The sequence below is a fragment of the Trichosurus vulpecula genome, chromosome 4 (assembly GCF_011100635.1).
Source record: "Trichosurus vulpecula isolate mTriVul1 chromosome 4, mTriVul1.pri, whole genome shotgun sequence".
NCBI classification, from domain to species: domain Eukaryota; kingdom Metazoa; phylum Chordata; class Mammalia; order Diprotodontia; family Phalangeridae; genus Trichosurus; species Trichosurus vulpecula.
Genome location: NC_050576.1, coordinates 53,465,453 through 53,481,403, shown reverse-complemented (window position 1 = coordinate 53,481,403; position 15,951 = coordinate 53,465,453).

The window sequence follows — 15,951 nt, the reverse complement described above, 5'->3', positions numbered from 1 at the left end:
GACTTGACTTGATGGGAAAGCTCTCACCACCAAAGAATGTGTAACTGTACTTTTCCTGAATTTTGTAGTCTTGAAGACTTTCCTGGGGCACTTAGAGACTGTGTCACTTACTCAGGGTCAAGTATGTCAGAAATAAGACTGTAAACTTGTGTCTTCCTGACTCAGAGACTGGCTCTCTATGACCCCACACTACCTCACAAAATTAAACGCAGGAGTGAATTTTTGTAAAGGTCGAATGCTATTTTGAAATAGCATCTTAGATCCAGAGATGGCTTTATGAAGTTTTTGCGAGATTTACCCCAAATGTTTGTGAGTTCATAAGCGCTGACCTCCCAAGTGAACACGAACAACAAAAAATGGTCACGGCTAAACTTTGTATAGCACCTTTATCTTTACAAAATGTTTCTCATCGATCTATCAACAAGCATTTATGATAATAATAGCTGGCATTTCTATTGCAATTTAAGGCTTGCCAAGCAGCTTACAAATATCATCTACTCTCGGAATAGGTTCTATTTTTATCCCCATTTAACAGACGAGGAAGCTGAGACAATCATAAGTTACGTGACTTGCCAGAGTAACACCGCTACTAAGTGTCTGAGGCTGGATACAAGCTCGGGTTTTCCTGACTTGATCCATTTCATCATCGATCTGCCTCTAATTTATTAAGCACCCATTATATTCTAGACACTATACTAAGTTCTGGGTAGTATAAATACAAGAATGAGAAAGTCCCTGACCTCAAGAAATTTATGCTTTATGTGGGCAGGCCATACAGTATATAAGGTATATTCAAAATAAATGCCTGGTGCTTTGGCTCTGTATGTGGGGTACAAACAATTGGGAAAATCAAGAAAGGACTCTTGAAAGGGATACTTAAGCTGAGTTTTGGAGGTACCTAGGAGTTCCAAGAAGGGCAGCAAGGTGGTGCAGTGGATAGAGCACTGAGCCTAGAGTCAGGAAGATCTGAGTAAAAATCTAGCCTCAGACACTTACTAGCTACGTGACCCTGGCCAGGTCGCTTAACCTTTATTTGCCTCAGTTTCCTTATCTGTAAAATAGAGAAGGAAATGGCAAGTGACTCCAGTATCTTTGCTAAGAAAACCCCACAGACAAGTCCATGGTGTCATGAAGAATTGAATGCAACTGAACAACAACAAGGGAGTCCCCAGAGGTTGAGCTGAGAAAGGAGAGAGTTCTTTTCAGGGGAGGTGGGCACCCTGTTCAAAGAAATGGAAGTAAGGGCTGGACTGTCATGTACAGGAAGCAGAAAGTAGTAAATTATACTGAAGCTTCCATTATGTAAAGGAGAACTTGAGAGTTTTATGCTCCTTTTCTCATTTGAGTCTCATAATAACCCTGTGGTATTTTTAATCCCGATTTTACAGTTAGGAAACTGAGGCACAGAAAGATTTAAGTGACTTGCCCAGGTTCACATAGCTAGTAAATATCTAAAGCAGAATTCAAACCCAGGCCTTCCTGACTCCAAGTCAAGCTTTTCCCCAAATATTCCATGCTACTTCTTAGTACCACGAGGATGCTGCTGCAGAGGCCATTGCCCAGGGGAAAGAGGGTAGAGCGGGGTAGGAGGGTAATTCACCTGGTGGATGCCTGTGAGGTAGAGGAAACTTCCACAAGGTTTTAAGCTAACCACATTTATTTCTCTGTTAAAGTGAGTTGTTTCTATGCTATTGAAAGAGGTTAATGACACAAAATTTAAAATTATATAGTGTTTAAAAACATTATTTAAAATTTTTTCTCCCTCTGAATTTTGGTGCTCTGAGGAAAGAAAAACCTATTCACTTCTTCCTAGTATAGTACAGAATTTGAACAAGATTTAGAGCATGTTCTTTGCACTGCTTCTAATCAATGTTATAATGAAGTTTAGTAAATTTTTGTGTCTTATACATATGCAAGAAGTACATTCCAGGATAACAGAACAAATAGACCTGGACAAGAGGAGAAGAGAAAGAGATAGAAGTGAAAGTTCAATTAACAGGATCTCCTTGTAAAGTGAACAGATGAAGGTTTAGAGATAAGTCAAGGGGGTTGGGTAGAGGATATTTGAAGACTGAAGAACAGAGACCCTCAAACTACCTAGCTGTGCACCTGGAAAATGTGACTGGGCATCCAATGCCTGATTTATTCTAAAGCAGATTTAAATTTTGCATAGTTGAATGTCATTTCTCTATCTGGTTTCTTGAATGTCTGTCACACTCCTTTGATGGCCCACTATTGGCGTGGAGCACAGACTCATAGGATCACAGATTGGAGCTGGAAGGGGCTTCAGAGGTCATAATCTAGTCCAACTTCTCATTTTACAAATGAGGAAACCAAGGCCAAGGGAAGCTGTGACAGAGGTGGGATTGTAAATCCAGTGTTCTTGGTACCACGCTTATAAAAACTGTCTGGATTACTCCAAAGAGGAGACAAGGGCAACTGGGTCCACATCATCCTTGACTAACACTGAATTTGTGATAATTTCTCATTTCCCAAGCTATCTAAATAAATGCGTGTTCTTTTTGCCAGATTTGTCTCCAACGCAATTGCATCCCTCCATCACCCATTATCACCCAAAAATTCCTTAACTCTGTACCTTCTACTCTTGGATTTCCATGACTGTAGAAACTCCCAACCTCTTCTCTTCTCATCTGGTTGTGGGTACCTCAGGGCTATTATGACTTAATTACGATCTGCCCTAGCAAGTGCTTAGGTAAAATATGCCCTGCCTCCAGCATATCCATACCCTGCCTCCTAGATCAACTTGTGGGTGGGGCAGGGGCACCACAGTAGTGTGGGCTCTATGGCAGTGGTTGGTGAGTAGAGTTCAATGGCACTCCCTGCCCCCATCAATTTGGGCCATACAGTGGGAGTCCCATAGAATGAGCAGTCATGGGTCTCATTCCATTTTCTTTCTCCTTAAAACCCTCCTTCCAGTTTTATAAGTTCTTAACCTCTTGATATCATCCTCAGCTCCTCAATTCCTCTCACCACACACATTCAATCAGTTGTTAAGTCATGTTGACTTGACCTCTACAATGTCTCTCTCCTCCATTCCCTTCCCTTCATTCACATCCCACCCCCATTTCAAACCCTCATCAGTTCTCTCCTGGACTATTACAATAGCTTTCTGATTAGTTACCCTTTCTCGAGCCCCTCTGGGGTCCATCTGTTTTTCACAAAGCTGCCCAAGTGATCTTCCTAAAGCACAGGTCTGACCATGTCACTCCCCTACTCAATAAACACCAAAGGCTCTTTATTGACTTTAGGGCCAAATAAAAAATTTCATCTTTACCTCTTCATCTTTTTGAAATTTGCATTTTATACAAGTTTTATAACAGGTATAATTATTTGTACAGTTGAACATGTATGTAATTTACAAATAAATATGTGCATATATTGCAGAAATGTCCTTAAAACTCATGTGTATAAATAAGCATGAGTCTGTATTTTCTACCAATGAACCTTCTCTACAACTTACAGTCTTTGGGAGTTGCTTGGGTGGGAAAGGGGAGTGAGAGGTTAAGTGACTGTGATTGGAAATACCAAGCCAGTACTTGTCAGAGGTGAGACTTGAACCCAGATCTTCCTGACCCCAGAGTTGGCACTCTATGGTGAAAAACAAAATAGTAGTTCATTCAAATTCGCATTGCCACCCTCTCCCCTTTTTTTCACAAGCACTTCCCATTCTGATGTGACATTGAGTCGCTCTTTCCATAAGTTAGTGACTATACCAAGGTCAACAAGTGAGCTCATCTTAGTAGATGATTGATCTTCCATATTCCTTGTAACTGTATAGGTCTCAACATTACAGGGGAAATTTAAGGAGAACCCATAAGTCGTTTTTAAGTAAAAGACTTCCTCCACCCATCTTGCTGAATATGCTTAACACCAAACTTCTCACTTTTCAAAAATGATTCACATCCATACGCATTGTGACATGGGATGTAAAATCTGTCAGCTGTGAACTGTGTCATTAGAACTCTCTGTGTATCATTCACTCACTCAGCTACTTGACATTCACTGGGTGCTTACTGCGTACAGGGTGCTAGTTGGGTTAGTCTCCTTCATGAAGGTTTATTTTTTCAGGATTGGTTATTTTTTTTTGTAGGTCACAATTTCCGAATATGTAAAACAGGACTAAAATACACCTTAACTTAAGGCCCCATTTCTAAAAGAGAGTTAAAAAATCCACAACCTACAGTATGATGGATTCAATAATGGTGCCAGCCAAATCATGCCTCCCTGTGTGTTTGAAGAACATCTCACTATCTCTGACAATGGACTTCTTTCTTATAGTGGGCCTTTAACATATACGTGTGTGTGTGTGTGTGTGTGTGTGTGTGTGTATTCTGGGATAAGTTATTGTCCTAGATGCAAAGACGCCCTTTTTTTTCTTCCAATCCAATGCCTATCCCAGCTCTTTCCTCAACCCTGACCCCAAGCAAGGTTACTTTTCTCAGGGATTTGCTTAGTAATGAATGAACAGGAATGGTGAATGCAGGGGGGGATGAAAGGAGGGTATTTTAGATACTTATGAGTTGTATGATCCTGGGGCCATTTCTGTGCCTTAGTTTCCTCCTGTGTAAATTGAGGAGATTGGTTTCAACGACCTTTAGGTTTCCTTCTGACTATATAACCCTATGGTTGTGTGTGTGTGTGTGTGTGTGTGTGTGTGTGTGTGTGTGTGTGTGTGCCTGGTGCTGACCCTGGTTCTCAATGGACTGCAGACACATGGGGTTAGTTTTCATGAAAGTGAACCCTTTGAAGTGAGTTATTAACTAAAGTAATTGATCAGTGTTTGGTGACTGACTGACTTTTCAATCATTTTTTTTTCTTTTTGAAGAGGGGAAGGCAGGGCAATTGGGGTTAAGTGACTTGCCCAAGGTCACACAGCTAGTAAGTGTGTCAAGTGTCTGAAGCTAGATTTGAACTCAGGTCCTCCTGACTCCAGGACCGGTGCTCTACTCACTGTGCCACCCAGCTGCCCATGACTGACTTTTCTATGTATAAAATGGGGATAGTTTTCCACCTCATTGGTTTCTTTATCTGTAAAATGAGAAGATAGGACTCATTTGGAAAATACTGTGATGTTGGGAAAGATCGAAGGCAAAAGGAAGAGAGGTTGGCAGAGGATGACATGGATAGGTAGTGTCAGGAAAACAATGCACATGCATCAGGACAGACTTGGAGAGACAATGGAGGCTAGAAGGGCCAGGTGTGCAGTGGTCCATGGGAACACGAAGAGACACCACCACCACCACCACCACCACCACCGACACCACCACCACCACCACCGACACCACCACCACCACCGACACCACCACCACCGACACCACCACCACCAACACCACCACCAACCACCGCAACAAACAACATGATAAGGGTTGGTCTAGATGACCTCTCAGATTCCTGTCAGCACTAACTCTATGATCTTATGCCTTGCCATGTCAGTAGAGAAAGGATTAATTGATGAACATGTTAACAAACATGGATAGCATTTGTACTTCCACACATTTGGGTTCATAGATCCTAAATTTAGTGCAGGAGAGGGCCCCCTCATTCTACAAGTGAGGAAAGTAAGCCTGGACAGCAGAACCAAAGCCAGTCAGCTAGTGAGTTAAAGAACCAGGAATCAAAAGCAGGCTTTCTGGCTTGAAATCTAAGACTACTTCTACCGTACCAGGCTGCCCTATTCACCAAAACAAACATCCCTCCCCTCCCTCCCCCACAAAAAACCCAAAACAAAAAACAAAAAACGAAACCTCAATCTAAATCAATCCTATCATTAGTCAATAATTTCCAATATTCTTTCCACTCCTTAGGCTATTGGGAAGCAAATGAAAATTTTCTACTTCTCATTTGGGTGGATATCTCCCTAGCAGACCCACTTTACAAAGCCTTTCCAAGGACTCACTAGGAAAGAGAAGCTTCACAGAAATGACAGTTTCCACCTTCTGTGACGTTCCCTGCTCCATGTACAGGCTCACCACTGCATGTTGTGTTTAATAGTTTGGCAAATACTGTGGGCTTTATTTTCTTTAAAAGTTTTCTATTAAAGAGAAAAAGAAGATTGTTGGATATGTACATGACAGCATTCCATGCAGAGTGCACTGAGCAGAACATTCAAGGATAAATCCTAACAAGCCGAGGGGATAAAAGAATCTAAAAAATCAACTTGCATTTCAGATGGTTCATCTGGGCAAAAAGAGAAGACTAGAAATGGCTTTTATTTTCCCCATTCAATAATTTAAATGACTGCAGAACGACAGTCGTCTAGTTCCCAGGCAGAAAGCTCTCTTATTTATTTTTTAATAATTTTGTATGCCAATGGTCTAGTTCTCCCACCTAATGAAAGCCAACGATCGATTCCTCCCCGTCGAGCCCAGAAAGCTGGCAAAATGTAGCTGCCTCACAGGTGACACATGTCAACGTCTGTGGAATTATACAGCATAGTAAAAATGGGCAGCCATTGACAACTCTGGCATTTTAACAAAAAAAAAATACTGGTACAAAGACTGCCTAAAGCTATGGCATGAAAGAATGTGCACTCCTTATGATCTCCACCCTGGGTAGAAAATGAGAGATATTTCTCATCGATGTATAGGAGTGCCCCCTCCCCCGAGTCGGAAATCTGGGCATTCACGATGTTGAATGTAAGTATAAAAATGTTGACTTTTAATATATTCCCATTTTTAGTTCTTTACATGGGTGTGTGTGTGTGTGTGTGTGTGTGTGTGTGTGTATGTGTTAAAAGAACAGTGTATTCCATGGCATCTGCCCACATTTATGCTTTAATCATAACAACCTCGTTTTCCCAAGGTTTATTTACATAAGTGCATTCTCTGCAAATGTTACATTTAAAAGAGGACTTTTTAAGTGGACGTCTGCTGGCGAAATGAATGCAGAAGACCAAAGCAATGTGCCAAGAGAGGTTTGAGAATGTAAGCGAGGCTTAGTGCTGTTTATGAAATTCATTTTAACTTTGATGCCTGATTACATTGCAACACGTTTTCTCGGTTCCATCTGGCATTATAAGTGCAGCGGGTAATTTGCACTGAAAGGGACCTAGGGGAGTGGTAAGTGTGTTGCCTCATGGGGATGTCGGTTGAACGTGTTCAGGCTGGGGTACTTTGGCTGATTAAAATCTTGTGATCTGGGCTTTCTGTTTTCCTTGTTAGCATGGTTCAGTTGGGCCTCATTCCTCTCTCCCTTTTCTGGAAGCTCAGGAAAGCACAGCCAATTGCTCATGGGTTTGAGATAGTTTTAGTATCAAGATAAATGACCAAAAAGGAAGGAGATAGGAAGACTCCAACCACCTTTCTTGAGGGCCTCCAAACACCCAATAACCAGCCAGACTCGTTTTTCTCCTAATGGATACTATTTTTGGTCATTGTTTGGACTAGTTTCAATGACTTTTCAATGTCCATTCTCAACGTAGGTCGCCACACTTCAGCCCTTCTTGGAAGGAAGGAATGAAGGAAGGAAACAAACATTTATTAAGTACCTACTATGTGACAGGTACTGTGCTAAGCACTTTATAAATATTATCTCATTTGATGCTTACAACTACCAAGTAAAATAGAGGGTCCTACACGTATGGCCGTAATGTGGTACTACTAGTACAGTCAATCCAGATGATGGAAATAAAAGGATATTTGAAAAAAGTTGATTTATGTATATAGTGGTTTCAACTGTGCCTCATACATAGTAGATTTGTTATCTCATCAGTGATGACATCTCTAGTGGGGCAGATCACAACCCATCCATGTGTGTCAGTCAGTCAGTCAATAAGCATTCTTCAAGCACTTGTTATATGCCAGACACTCTGGTGCTAAGTGCCAGGGATACAAAAATGTCAAAGATAGTCTTTGCCCTCGAGGATCTCCCATTCTGATGGGGGATTCAACATGTAAATAATTAGGTACATACCAGATATTAACAAGGTAAAAGGGAGTAACACTAGTGGGGTAGGAGAAATGAGAAAAGCTCCTGTAAAAGGGCGAATTTGAGTTGAGTCTTGAAAGGAGCTAGGGATGTCAGGAGTCAGAGGTGAGGAGGGAGGGCCTTCCAGTGTGGGGAAGAATGGTCAGGAAAGCAGAGATGAGAGATGGAGTGTTTAATGGACAGCGAGCAGGTGGCTGGGGCTGGTATAGAATGTGGAAGGGAGTAAATTTTAAAAAAAGACTTGAAAAATAAGAAGGGGCCAGGCTATGAAGGCTTTGAATGCTACACAGAGGATTTAATATTTGGTCCCAGAGATCTTAAGGAGCCACTAGGGTTTATTGAGTAGGAGGATGACCAAATCTGTGCTTTAGGAACAACAAGTTAGTAGTGCTAGGCTCTAGAGCTATCAATCCGGTGAAAGAAACAATCCCTACTCCCAAGGTGCTTATGGTATCACTGACAGCCTATCAGTATTAAAAAATATCCTTGGTTATTGGGAGAAGTGTGAGGTTATTGAAATTCAAGTCAATGAACATCCATTAAGCAACTGCTATGTGCCAGGCACTGCACTAAGCACTGGAAATACAAATACAAGCAAAAAGTAAGATAGTCCTTGCCCTCAAGGAGCTTATATTCTAACTGAGGAAGACAACACATAAAAGAGTTTTGAAATTTCCCAATGGGAATCTAGCACTCACATTTTGTCCTGTTTAATTCTGAGTCCAACTTGTCCATTTTAATATCTGCCTGGGCTACATAGTGAACGAACTCTATAGGTTGTCTAACTGTCTATATGAATCTGTGATACTAGGCATTCTTCGCTCATTTGGTTTTCCCTGTGTGGGTGGTTAGGCAAACTCTTTTGAATGGTTATAGGCATCATCAAGGAGGTTCTGAAATACTCTGGAGCTTAATGCTGCCAGTACAATGTCATAGACTAACAGGACCATCTGAATAACTTTCAAGATCTTGAGGGAGCCACCTTGAACTTGGACTTTCCACCGAATCTTCCCAGTATCAGAGGCAAATGTCTTGGGTGAGCAAAGATCTCCATGTTTTATTCCTCATCTGATATTTGTGATCCTATGGGGCAGCTAGGTAGCATAGTGGATAGAGCTCTGGGCCTGGAGTCAGGAAGACCTGAATTCAAATCTGACCTCATCAGACACTTACTAGCTGTATGACTCTGGACAAGTCACTTAACTCTGTTTGCCATAGTTTCCTCATGTGTAAAATGAAGGAAATGCAAACCACTTCAATATCTTTGCCAAGACAACCCCAAATGGGGTCACAGAGAGTTGGAGATGACTGAAACAACTGAACACCAACAAAATTTATGATCAGTGTCATTGAACAAGTTTATCTTTGTTGTCATGTCTTTCAAGGAATCTTAAATAACTTGGTAGACACACCTTATTCAGAGAGAGTCTATAAGATGATGTTTCACTTTATGAAATTGAATTAAGTGCTTTTTTATGCTCAACAATTTGATGTGCACAGTTGGATCTTTTAGTTAATTATGTGATGGTCAAGATGTGATTTGCTATGGAGTACCTACCTCTTGCAAAAGTCTGACTTTTTCCTACTAGTAACATTTCCTAAGACGTTCTCAATACCTATGTAGATAATTCTCATAAAATTTTTATGTAACGGAAAAGCAGGTATTTACATTGGTAATTGTGGATGTTCTTTCAGTTGCTTTTTTTATTAGTAACATTCAAGATCCCCCCCCCCCACCCTGCTTTTGTTATAGCCTCCTCTTTCTGCTACTATTCCATTGACACCCTCACTACTGCATCCTTTCTACTATGGCTCTCCCCTGTGCATGTTTGTCTAATCTGATTACATTTCCCAGCTTTGTTTTCTTTAGTATTCCTCTATAAGGACCTCTAGGACTATTTATCCTGTTAGGGTCCAAGTATGGTGGCTCCCTACTTCTGTCTCAAATGCTGCATATTGATTAGTGTAGCTCAATTCAACAAAAAATTCTTCAGGGCCTACTATTGCAGACAGGATGGTGTAATGGATAAAGGGGTGGTCACTAAGCCAGGAACACCTCAGCTCAAGTACCGCTTCTGAAACATACTGGTTGTGTGACTGTGGCCAAGTCATTTGGCTTCTTAGCAATCTACGTAGCTCTGTAAGCCTATAGGTTGTAGATACTGAGCTGGCCTTTATTGGCAGGGAGAGTTGCTTCTCCAGGGAGTTCCCTTTATCAATCAAATCCCAGATTTAGTCCTTTACCTCACTCTATGCTAGGCTTTGGGGATTTTTTTCAGATCTGTGATTTCGCTAGTATAAGGAATTTTTTGTAAGATTACATCTTCTCTAATTCAAATCAACACTGCTTGGCGATTTATCCTCTTTGAATAATAATAGTAATATTAATGATGATAGCCAACATTTATATTGTGCTTACCACATGCCAGAGACTGTGCCAAGCAGCCTATGCTACTCAGAATTATATGATTTGCCCTGGGTTATGCAATCAATATGTATTAGAAATGGTATTTGATCTTCAGTCTTCCTGACTGGGAGCACAAAGACAAAAAAAAGCAAACAAACAGAAGTGAACAGAAAAACAAAGTCCCTACTCTTGATGAGTGGGGACTTTGACTAGGATGATTCAAAAATGTTCATAGACAAACCTTGAGTCTGTACAAAGGTAAATACGAAGATGCTTTAAGTAATTTCAAGAGGAAATAATACATTATCAACTTGGGGAGTGAGGATTAAGAAAGGCCACATGGAATTTAGGCTGTATTGTAAAGTTTTACAATTCCTCCAGAGTTACAGTAAAATCTTGTAAACATGTATGGGTCTATTCAAGATATGTCAAAGCAAGGTGTCACTGACAGTAACCTAGGCCAAGCAGAAGCTGGTTGGGTAAACCCTATATTATGGATTTATGGGAGGATATGGAAGACAGTAGCTTAGAATCTATGGGAATGGCTGGTTTGTGATCTTCATCATTAGAAGAAATGTTCATATTGTTGAGATCATAGATCCACAGAAATATCAAAGCAAGTAAAATGCTTTGAGAACTTTAAAGAGGTTTTTCTAATGCCAACTGTTAGTATTATTATTGAAGATTCAATGAGAAGAGAGCATGGTAAAGAAAAGAAGGAACTGGGCTGAGAGTTTGAGGCTTCTACTGGATCGTAAGTGCCTTGAGGGCCAGGATGATTTCATTTTGTCTTTGTATCCGCAATGCTCAGTACAATTCTTTGCACAAAATAAATATGAAAAGAAATACTAGTAAAATGAATTGAACTGAACCTGACACTTTCTTGATTTATGATCCTGGGCAAGTCACTGGACTCCTGACTATTGTTTACTCACTTATCCATAAAAAGAGGGAGTTGAAATCAATCAGTTCTAATGTCCCTTCCACCTCTAACATTCTGTTATTCTATAACTAGTTTGAATAGATGGAATTGACTAGTTGTTTTTAATTTGTGTAACCTAGCCTTTATAACCATAAATTGTCTGGACTAAAGATAATTGAGGAAGAAGTAGGTTTTGTTTTAAATTTATCGGTCATCCTAATATTTGTTCCCATCTGAATTTTACAGACACTTACCTTCCTTCCTTCCTCCGCCCTCCCTTTCTTTCCTTCTTTCTTTCTTTCTTTCTTTTCGTTTCTTTCTTCTTCTTATCTTTCTTTTCTTTCTTTCTTTGCCTTTCTTCCTTTTTCTTTCTTTCATTTTCTCTTTTCTTTTCTTTTCTCTTTCTTTCATTTCTTCCTTCCTTCCTCCTTCCTTCCTTCCTTCCTGTCTTTCTTTCTTCTTCTCTTTCCTCCTTCCTACTTTCCTTTCCTTTCTCTGTACTCTTTCTTTCTTTCTCATCTCTTTCACACACAAACATTCAGATTGGATTATCTTCTCTTGCTTGACATTTAGTCAAGATCCCTTTTCCAAAGTCTACAATATTTCAGTCAGACTATTTTATGAGTAGTAATCAACAAGGGCAAATCAAACTGAATTATAGAGAGAAGTCTCCTACATAGTGCAGCAGGAGTAGATGAAAATGTGACTTGTAATTACCATGTTCGTTTTCAAAGAAAGGATTGGTGGGCAGTGGTGGTGGTGGTGGTAGATTGCCGTGTGGTCCTTATTAACATCAATAGGACTTATATGGGTATGGCATTCCAAAAATGTTACCCCTTGCAAATGCCTAAGGAAGTTGAAATCAGGCACATGGGGTCAAGAAAACACAGGGACATTTAAAAAATGGAAACCTCAGAAATACATATTTAAAAATAAGCTGAAATTTCAGCTTGTATTAAATCACTCAGTATTTTTGGCAGTACTTTGGAAGCATAAAAAGTTATACTCTAGAGAAGGCATGACTAATTTCTTTACCTGATGTTCCCTTGGTTTCTATAATATTTGTTAGTGTTTTCTTTTCTTAACTGTGCTGAATGAAACCTTCCCCTGTTGGGTAAGATGGATGAGGAGTTCAGTTCTACACTGTACAATGTGGTCTAAATTCTCATTAGCATGCAGACCTCCCTTTTTGAAATCAACAGAGCCTCAGCATGCCACAAAGGAAGGTGTACAGTGAATTAGAACCAGGTCCTGAGAAAATAAGAGATTCCATTTCATCTGTTTAAAACCCATTTAAAAGTCAAATGTAAAAACATGACAGATCGTACCAGGTATCATCTTGCCTCCCCCAGGTCAAAATCCAAACATAAAGATATGTATAATCATAAGATCATTTACGTTCACCACAAGACAAATCTGCATCTGTTCAGAATGGAAACTACTTTTAACCCAGTTCTTTAATATTTAATTATAGAACTGTAGTGTTGGAAGAGGACCTAGAAGTCGACTGGTACAAATTGTCCAAACATCTATTCTATGAAAGGATTCTCTCTAAGAGATCTCTGAAAGGTCATCCAGCCTCTGCTTACATACCTACAGTAAAAGGGAACTCACTACCTCATGGAGCAGCCCTTTTCTTTCTCTTTTTTGGATGGCTCTATTTATTGGGAATTATCATTATAATTATAATAATAATAATTATTATAGTAATAGCTAGAATTTAAATAGCAATTTAAAGTTTGCAAAGCACTTTATAAATACCATCTTATTTTATCTTCAAAACAACCCTGAGGGTAGGTGCTATCTTCATTTTTTTTAACAGATGAAGAAACTGAGGCAGGAAGTAGTTAAATGACTTGTCCAGGGTCACACAGCTAGTAAGTGTCTGAAAGTGGATATGAACTCAGGACTTCCTAATTTCAGGTTCAGCATGAAATATATGGTACTACCTACCTGTCTTATATCTTTTCATCATATTGAGTCAAAATATTCCTCCATAGGAGGTATATAATTTCAATGTATTGGAATCAGTTCTATTCTCTGTTACTACCCAGAATAAGTTTCAGCCTTTTTTTTTAGGTAACAGTCCTTCAACTATTTGAAGACTAAAATCTGTCTTGTTTTCTTAGTAAACACCTATGGTTTTTTCAGCTGCGCTTTGTATGGTAAAGTTTTGGGTCCCTTTATGTTGGTCACCCTCTTACCAATATGACCAGGTTTGTCAATACTTCCTTTCCAGAATGGGTATTCACTTCCAGAGCTTCAGATCAACAATAGGGAGTTTTCTTGGCAAAGATACTGGAGTGGTTTGCCATTTCCTTCTCCAGCTCATTTTACAAATGAGGAACTGAGGTAAACAGAGTTAAGCACTTTGTCCAGGGTCACACAGCTGGTAGGTGTCTGAGGCTGAATTTGAACTCAGCTCTTCCTGATTCCAGGGCTGGTGCTCTATCCACTGTCCCTTCTAGCTGTCCTCTCCAGAGTCAGGCAGACCTGAATTCGAATCTGACCTCAGAAACTTACTAGCTGCATTAGGGAGTGATGTGTGTATTATGTGTCATTTCTCTGACACCTTTGATCTAGTCCAATCCTCCTTAATCATAAGAGCTCACTTTTATATAGCAATTTTAAAAAGGTTTGAAAAGAACTATATACATATCATCCCTTTGATCTGTTTGAACATCTATTCAACCCGTTTGGAAAATTGAAATACAGTGACTACATTGTTAGCACCAACAAATTATCAAGATATTCCTGAACTTCTTGGTTTTTTTTTTGTATCTGCCTCAACCATTACTTCTATGGCTAACTCCTTACAAAAGCTTGTGTGAACATGTGCACATACATATATAGTGTGCTACCCCTACCAACGTGGAGCCCATTGCTCCGTGGTATTGGAAGGAATGTAGGTGTGCTCCTTGGTTTGGGAGAAGCCAAAGTAACTTCAGAGGACAGGAAAACATAGGGTAAACAATGATACCGGCAGGGAGCGTTTGTTGCCCAATGAGAGTAACCATACCCAAGGTATCTGAATCGCCACCTGGAGTGAAGTTTAGAAAGTCCAATATAATAAAGTACTTGTCCCAATAACTTCGCATACAGAGATAAATGGGGTTTATCAGAAGAGACTGCCTTCCAGAAGCGATGAGATGAGAAGATGCCAATAAAAATAGCATGCCTGAAATATGGATGACAGCAAATGGAAAAATGCTGGCTCTTTACCATTTTTATGAAGTCAATGATGCCATTTCGTATAGGAATCACTTCTGGATAGATCTTTTATTCAGAAGTATAGTCGGCATTTGTGGAATGCACAGGCTACATCCTGTAGCCAAAGTGGGAAGGACATATTTTACCAAAAGCTCAAAATGAGCCAATATGCACTGCAAAATCAAAACCAAAATGGGGAGAAATAATTTACCCAGAGTCAGTGAGGTGGCATAGTAGATAGAGTGCTAAATTTGGAATCAAGAAGTCTTGAGTTCAAATCCTTACTCAGACACCTACTGGCTACGTGACAATAGGTAAGTCACTTAATAATAATTTAGGTAAGTCACCTAATAATAATATTTTATATAGCACTTAAAGGTTTGCACAGGGGCAGCTAGGTGGTGCAGTGAGCAGAGCACTGGCCCTGGAGTCAGGAGGACCTGAGTTCAAATATGACCTCAGACACTTGACATACTTACTAGTTGTATGACCTTGGGCAAGTCACTTAACTCCAATTGCCCTACCTTCCTCCCTCCAAAAAATTAAATAAAAGGTTTGCACAGTGAACTATTACATCATATAATCTCACCAACGCTGGCAGGTTAATGCTGTTATCCGCATTTTTCAGATGAGGAAATGGATTTAACTTCTTTCAGCCTCTATTTCCTCATCTGAGGCCAATGATAACACCTAACTCCCAGGAGCAAAGGAGATAATTGTTGTGAGGACCAAAGGAGATAACACAGGTAAAGCATTTTGCCAAACTTAGCATACTCTAGAAATGCTAGAAATGATTCCCTCAGATTTTAGCTTTGTTTGCGAGGAAGTTTGCCTTTAGTGAAGAAATGACCCCTGATAGAAATGTGCTTCTTGCCTCATTTATTGAGTCATATTTAAGGGTAAATCCTGCCATCTGAGAATCTAGAGAGGACCAGACACATGCAGCTCAGCACAAGCTCAGTGAGTTTTAAAACCTCCAAGTGCAGTTTGGGTCAATTGACTAATTGCAGACTATGACGGATGCAGCATGAAATGAGAAATGCAAGAAATCCCACATATAAAACCGATGCCATTAAACCATCACAGACAGAACGCTCTGCATATTTGTCCCATTAATGGGCAGAATTACAAGCCCCTTGTTCATTGACGGCAATTATCATATTTTTGCAGTCATGCCAGCTAGATCATTTACATCTCTTCAGAATCTCTAAAGTTGACTCTAGGGTTACATTAATAAGGTATCAGTCAATGGGAGGTGACAAAGGGGATGAGGTGATGAAACAAACGAGCTCTCTTTTGTATCAGTTTGGGAAAACTGAGGTAGGTGTCATCCAGGAGGAGGCCAGATGGCGAAGTGTTTTATTGGATGCTGAATTATATCGAGATGCTTTCATAAAGTCAGCTGCACCTAGTCTAACGTTATAAATGAGATGGACGTAAAATGCCCATGCCTCAGAGATGCTTC